Source organism: Sciurus vulgaris, assembly GCF_902686455.1.
Source record: "Sciurus vulgaris genome assembly, chromosome: 12".
Classification (NCBI taxonomy): Eukaryota; Metazoa; Chordata; class Mammalia; order Rodentia; family Sciuridae; genus Sciurus; species Sciurus vulgaris.
Genome location: NC_136473.1, coordinates 96,224,513 through 96,232,213, shown reverse-complemented (window position 1 = coordinate 96,232,213; position 7,701 = coordinate 96,224,513). Strand labels below are relative to the sequence as shown.

General features: G+C 41.1%; 1 pseudogene across 1 annotated transcript; it reads right to left on the bottom strand.

Moving 5' to 3' along the window:
* Positions 1-3,460: 3,460 nt before the first annotated feature.
* LOC306641263 (small ribosomal subunit protein uS5-like) lies at positions 3,461-4,366 on the bottom strand (annotated as a pseudogene). Its single transcript has one exon. The product of its transcript is annotated as a small ribosomal subunit protein uS5-like (transcript).
* Positions 4,367-7,701: the final 3,335 nt, after the last annotated feature.

The window sequence follows — 7,701 nt, the reverse complement described above, 5'->3', positions numbered from 1 at the left end:
AATTGATAATCTATGATCATTTTTGGAAAGGGTGTTGTTTGCTGTGTGTGTTGGTTCTTGGTTTGTATAAAGTAACTCAGCAGCGAATTAAAGAAAATTCAAGGCAGTTAAAGGGTTTCTGTTGGGACAAGACATCCACCTACTCATGAGTTGGGCTGAAAGGACATCAGAGATGAGTCACCCTAAGTGGAGAAGCAAGGGTTGGTGTCATCCAGGCAGAAGAAGAACGAAGGAACTCAGGAGGAGACAAGTGTGTTACTCATTGGGGAGACATTACATTCCTTCTCCCAGATACCCACTCAGTGTAGGGTGAAGACAGCCATTCTTAATGAGGAGACACACAGCAACGGCCTGAAGTTTCCATAGACTGACTTGAATGGTACATTCAAGCAGCAGAACTAGGAGTGGCTAATGCCAACAGAAAGCAACACCCTCATCAAAGGACCCTAGTAATCTGCAAGTGACCTTAAGGTGTCCTCTGCAAGGGCAGATAGAAAAAAGCAAGGCAAAAGCAGATTTTCAACCATGTTGCTTAGGACAGTCCATATTTTTGATATTAAAATTTTTCAGTTTTTTCAGGTGAGAACCTGTAATTAAAAGTCAAACAGGAAACTGAATAGAAGGAAGAGTTCCAGAACTCTATAGGCTGACCTCATATCCCAGCTCCATCCCTTACCTCGGGAGCAGTGCTGAACGAGTTACGTGATCTGATCTCCATGTGCCTTACTTTCCTCACCTGGAAAGTGGGAACAATAATAGTTCCTACACTCATCAAACCAGTTGTGAGTTTTAAAAATTAGTACACTTATGCACAACCAGAAGAATAAGTTATACTCCTTTTATATATGATGTGTCAAAATGCATTCTACTCTTATGTATAATTAATTAGAACAAGTTTAAAAAACTTTAAATTTTTAAAAAGTACACTGAAGGGACTTAGCAGAGTTAAGTTACCTGACAGATAGTAAGCCCTCGTTAGCTATCAGGTATTATATCATCACCCCCATCATCACCATCACCACCACCATCATCATTATCACCATCATCATCACCACCATCATCACCACCACCATCACCACCACCATCATCACCACCACCATCATCATCACCATCAACATCACCACCACCATCATCACCATCACCACCACCATCACCACCACCATCATCACCACCATCATCACCATCACCACCACCATCATCATTATCACCATCATCACCACCACCATCATCATCACCAACATCACCACCACCATCATCATTATCACCACCATCATCACCATCACCATCATCATCACCATCAACATCACCACCGCCATCATCATCACCACCATCATCACCAGCATCACCATCACATCACCTTTATCTTCAGGACACAGTGTGCAATATCTATTCTTAGGTTTCTGGGTCAGGGCGTCCACATGGCTTAAAAGGAAACAAGATGAATTGACTGAAAAGACCTAGAAGGTAGCTCACACACTCTGGTCATCCCTAGCTTAGGCCTGTATGACCACAGTCCCAGGATGATGTGAGGCAGGTGGGAACAAAATAAAAGTGAGCTGTGATGTACATGGAAAAGACAAAAAGAGGGTGGGCAGGAGAAAGAAAGAAAACATGGAAAATCAGTAGGGTTCTTGGCTAAATTGTGATGCTCCACCTGGTGTTAAATGCCTTCATCCCTTGACTTCTGGCATCTGCTCTCTCCAGACCCCTTCCCAGGTCCCCTATGTTCACAACTACTTTCCTGTTAGACGGATCCCCAAACAGGGCTTGTCAATAACCCTACCTACTCTTTGTGCCATATATGTATTTTAATAAGGAATTATAATAAGCCAGGCCTGGTGGCGCATGCCTGTAATCCCAGTAGCTCAGGAGGTTAAGGCAGGAGGATTGTGAGTTGAAAGCCAGCTCTGCAAGAGTAAGGTGCTAAACAACTCAATGAGACCCTGTCTCTAAATAAAATACTAAATAGGGCTGGGGACGTGGCTCAGTGGTCGAGTGCCCCTGAGATCAATCCCCAGTATCCCCCGCAAAAAAATAAGAAATTATACAAAAGTAATGAATATCACTCACAACCCAGAGACTTTGCACCCCACAAATTACACCACACTCTTCAGTTTCCTGTTGAAGTCTTATTGCTTAGCGGGAAAAAAAAAAAAAAAAAAAAAAATTACAGAGTACAAATGAGCTTGTAATTTTAAATCATCTTCCTCTTCAGTAATAAAGTACAAGATGTTCCTCAGTGTGCTGAAAACCTCTAGATGATTACAAAGATTGAGGAGGGAATAGGAGGAGGGAGCTTGACTTTTTATAAACAAACCATTAAAACTCAGGTTGTTAAACTAAGAACTCACACATGAATGAGGAAAGCCTTCTTGATTAAAGCAAATGTTCTAAATGTTCAATAAGATCCCAAACTTGTCTCCCTTATGTTTCAAGAAGCAAAATTAAAATTTTTAAAAAGGAAAAAAGCAAGTGTGAGTCAAGTGTCCAGGTGTAGACAAAGGATGGCTTCTCTTTCCTTCATGAATTCTCTTCCATCAATAGGTGGCTGCATGTTCTCGCACAATCTTTCAAGAAGTTCATGCACAAGTCTCTGAGATGTGGCCCTAGAAGAAAGGCATCCTCACATAGCTTTGACCACCACCACCAGTAGAGCCACTGCTTTATGTAATATAATTAAAGCTTCAATTATCCAGGAAGGGCCAAAGAACATTTGCTTTCCTCCAAAACACCTCTTCCATGACCCCAAGGGGATTTAGAGTCCCCCCAGGAATAAGTTTCTCCTCCATCTCAAATATTTTGCCACATGTGTTTGTTATGATTGACTGAGCCTGTGGTGAGCATTCTTTAATTAGGGCAAGATTTAACCTCCTAAAAGAAGATGTGTCTCATGTTTTCAGTAACCATCCGAGATTACCCGCCCAAGCACAAACCAGTAAAGCCACGGTTCTGTTAGGGGAGCAGATTTCCATTCACAAAAGGAGGGGGCAATTTTCAGATTCTCAAGTGATATGTTGGCACAATTTTTTTTTTCAAAACTCAGGACATCTGTTTTAGAATAAGGAAAATGCCTGTTTCTTTATGATAATATATTTGTGCATTTCCAGCTGACAAGATTTCATCATGGGTATATTTAGCTGTGATTCCTAACTTGGGACATTTGATTAAAATAAGTCAAATTAAATTACTCATCATAATTTTCAACCTAATGTGAATTCCCTCCAGATACATTTGTATAATCGTCTCCACTTGTTTCCTTTCTTCCCCCTCCAATTTATTTTCTCTGCTTTGCACATTCTCCTTGTTTTATAAATCTTCATATATAAAGGAGGTGTATTATATACACCTTTTAAAAATTTTTGTATTATGTGAAGCAGAATTGAAATCCTAAAACTTGATACTGGCCGAAGTATCTTATGCCATGAAGTAAATTAATAATCATAACAATTTATTATTTTTTTTAGGTTTCATTCACTTTATTTATTTTTGTATAAAAACCCTATGTTGTAGCCATAGCTGGAGCCTGGGTCCTCTGTACAGAGACTCTGGTGTGGGTTTTCACAAGATGGTCAGTGAATGCCTGATAGGGAGACTTGGTGAACACATCTCTTTCCAGAATCAGGAGTCAAATAGCTGTATGTCTTGGAGATGCATCAAAGGTGGCCTTAGGGAAATGGCCCAAGGTGGCAGCAGTGCAGCCCCTGGCAGAAGTAGAGCAGTCATCAATACCAGCCATCAGCAGCCGCTTCTTGGGCACAGGGGCTGAGACAATGCCAGGACCTCTGGGGGCAGGGATGAGCCGCACCAGCACAGAACCACAACGTCCAGTCACCTTACAAGGGGCAGTGTGGGGCTTGCCAATCTCGTTCCCCCAGTAGCTTCTCCCCACAGGAACAATGGAGAGTGTGGCCAGGATGATGGCCCCTCAGATAGCAGTGGCTACCTCCTTGGAGCACTTTTCTCTCAGTCCAATGTGACCATTGTAGCCCCCAATGGCTACAAATGCCTTGAACCTGGTCCGCTGGCCAGCAGGAGTCTGCTTCCGTACAGGCATGATCTTCAAAACCTCATCCTTGATTGACGCCCCAGGAAAAGCCGCTGATCTCAGACTCCTTGATAGGCAAAGAGAAGAGAAAGATCTCCTCCAAGGACTTGATCTTCACGTCCTTGACCAGGCGGCCCAGCTTGGTGACCGCAATCCACTCCTTGTCTTTGGCCTTGCCTCCGTGAGCGCTGCAGACCCGACTCCGGCCAGGCCAGCCTCGGCCAAGGCCTCAGAGACCGCTGCCCAAGCCTCCGCAGAAGCCACGCAGCCACCCATTCCGAGGGCCCCGGGTCCTCCCGCTGCACTGACGTCATCCACCATTTGTTGTTTTCCCAGAGAAGAAGCAACAATTTATTATTATATATAACATGGTGCTTACTCTGAAATAGACACCATTCTAAATTCTTTCCATTTTAACCTAATTTTATCCTCAAATAACCTTGTGAAAAAGGTCCTATAATGATCTGCACTTTACATGTGAGGAACATGAAACTCAGAAAGAGTGAATAGCTTTTTCCAGGCACATGGCAGAATCCATTTTCAAACACAATGTAACATTGAGGGATCCTTTCTCTAAATCACCAACGTGTGATGCCTCTCTGACTTTGTATCACTTTACACCATTGCAGGAAGATATTTCAAATACACCAAAATCATCCTGTCATTTCCTTGATGACAAACCTTGGATACCCTCCCCCACCCCACTGATCCAAATGTCCATGCATTATATAACCCATTCATTCATCTCATGATATGGTATTTATGTTTGCATAACTCTTCACGGAAGAATTATAAATTCTGCAAGGACAAAAATCATGGTTTACTGTATTCTTTTCCAAAAGTCTTTGTTTCCGTTTCTAGCAGCCTTCCTTAATTGTTTATTTTTCCTAACTCCTAATAGGACTCCCTGGATCTGTACAATGAAAGAATAGAGGGGCTGGTGTGGGGGGCCTGTCAGGTACTGTTAGCTGAGCCCCACAGTAAGCGGCGTGACTGTCAATGAGGTTGAGTTCCAATGAGAAGCACGTGCATGCATCCCAACACCAAGGGATTATTTGCTTAGAAAACAAAATCACCTAAAAGATGCAGGGAGAGTGTAAGATGGGGCATCCCGATGTCTCTCAACCATCACTCCTTTCCAAAGACACTGCAAAAACTAGAAAGAACGTTAGAAACTAGGTCATCTAAACCCCGTTAGTATCCATGCAGAAGCTTCGGCTGTAGATCCAGAGTGGTTGCCTCGTTTCACCCAGCTGGCTGCAGGCAGGACCAGGTCTCCGTGTGGTCCTCCTGCCCTGGTATCTGTGCTCTTCCTGGGATGGTGATCCAGTATCTTCAGGCTGTGTGTCTGGTCTCAACGTGCTGCCGGGATTCTTGCGTAACTTAAGATTTCATTTTCTTCAGGGTCTACCACCACCAGAGACCATTCACACTGGGATGGGGTTAAGACATCAGTGTGCTGTGTTGTTCTGTTGGGTTTTGTTTTGATTTTTACTTTATTTAACAAAATCACAGGGCTGGGGTTGTGGCTCAGTGGTAGAGCGCTTGCCTAGCACGTGTGAGGCACTGGATTCGATCCTCAGTACCATACAAAAATAAATAAATAAAATAAAGGTATGTCCATCTACAACTAAAAAAATATTTTAAAGAAAAGAAAATTGCAAGCACAGACAGAAGAGAGTTCAATGGTAAACAATTACTCACTTTCATCCACAATCTGTTCATCAACTCGGACAATCTCACATCATGCCTACCCCCGGGTCACTTCTCCACCTCCAGATGATTTTTAAGTAAAACCTAAACATGTTATTTCATCTGTAAATATTTCAGTACTCTAAGGACTCGTCTTTTAAAAGCCCCTGATTATTTCACTTCTTTTAAAAACAAGATCTAAATAAGGCCTGTACTTCTGCAATTTTTGAGTTTTTATTGCTCCTAATAAATTCTCCCTCCATCAGACTCATTTTTTTTTTTTTTTTAATTAAAAACAAAACAGAACCAGGTTGTTGTGCTTTGGAGTTTCCCAGTAGCCTGGATTTTGCTGTTTACGTCCCTTGTACTTTTCTCTGTACCCTCATCGTGTGTTTATCTTGAGAAATATTTCAGACAGAATAAACAAGATAGAGGCGTCTTTCCCTTTATTTATTCCCTTCAAACAAAGAGTGGTCTCACTAACAACTCCCAAAGTTGACCACAAAGAATGTTGTTTTATCTTTTGGCATCAGGATGAGCTTATGAATATAAGTCGTTTGATTGCTTTAATGGATTGCACCTGTTTATCCTATTGATAGACTGTACCCTCTTTTGCTGTAAGGGTCTTTCAGGGTAGCACAGGTTTGTTTTGAAAGCACTCTTGTAGAATTGTTACTGATACTATCTTGCTTTCCAGAAAAAATAAAACACTCCAGTCTTGCACGTTTTCTGCCCCTGATGTGTAATCAAACCAGTTTTCAAGTAACCCTGGTAACGTTTTAAGGGGAAAATGTATTTAGAAGACTTTTGTCTCAAGGAGTGTTCAATATTACTGGGTTGGTTATTGTTTTAAGACTTTTCAATGAATGGAACTAGATAACACTTCCTTTCAAGATAAAATACGTTACAAATTCACATTTTTAACTCCAGTTCAAATAAGGGCCACAGGGCATTTATTTAACTTTGTCAATTCTAATTTATGTCTTCCAAGTCACACAAAAAACTACTTATTGTAAATTACACCAACATAAATAACGCATTAAATTTATCCCACAGTTACATTCACCTGAATCCATAATAATACCAACATTTCCAACAATGGCAAAATTATTGACTACCTTTTAAGGCATCTTTCAATTATTTTTGTTCTTAGAGTACATCACACAAGCGATACAGATATAAATTGCTATATTACAATATCACTTGGAATACATTTTATTTATATCTATTTTATATTTAGGTGTTGATTTTTATTTATATCTATTTTACATTTAGGTGTTGATTTTTAATATGTTGTATTTATAAGTACATGAAATATTTACATTTTTCCAAAGATAAATCTATACAAAACATATTCACATAAGTCTAAACTTCATTACAGTTCCAGCCACCTTATTCCGCAAGATCCCTATTTGTTACATTGTTTTAAAATTCAATGGTTCATCCTACCATATACTTAACTTACTGTATATTTAATATTGGCAAATATATTGTGTCAGTTTTCAGTCACTGTAACAAAATGCCTGAGATAAACAACTTATAAGAAGAAAAAGTTTATTTTGGCTCAGAGTTTCACAGGTTTCAATCCAAGGTCTCTTGGCCCTATTGCTTTGAGAGTGTGGTGTCACAGTATGTCATGGCAGCAGCACTAGGTGGAGGGGGTGCTAACCTCACAGTGGCCAGGAAGAAAACAGAGAGAGAGATAGGAATGGGGTAGGGTCCTAATATGCCCACCAAGGGTATCCTCCCAATGACCTAACCTCCTTGCACTAGGCCCTACCACTCATAGGATCCACCACCTCCCAGTAGCACCCCAGGCTGGAACCACACCTTTAACCTGGGCCTTTGGGGAACATTCCAGATACAAATATAGCTTTCTACCTCTGGCACCCAAAGGTTCATAACCACCTCACATTGCAATGTGCATTCAGTCCATTTCTAAGAGTCTCCGAAGACTTGATTCC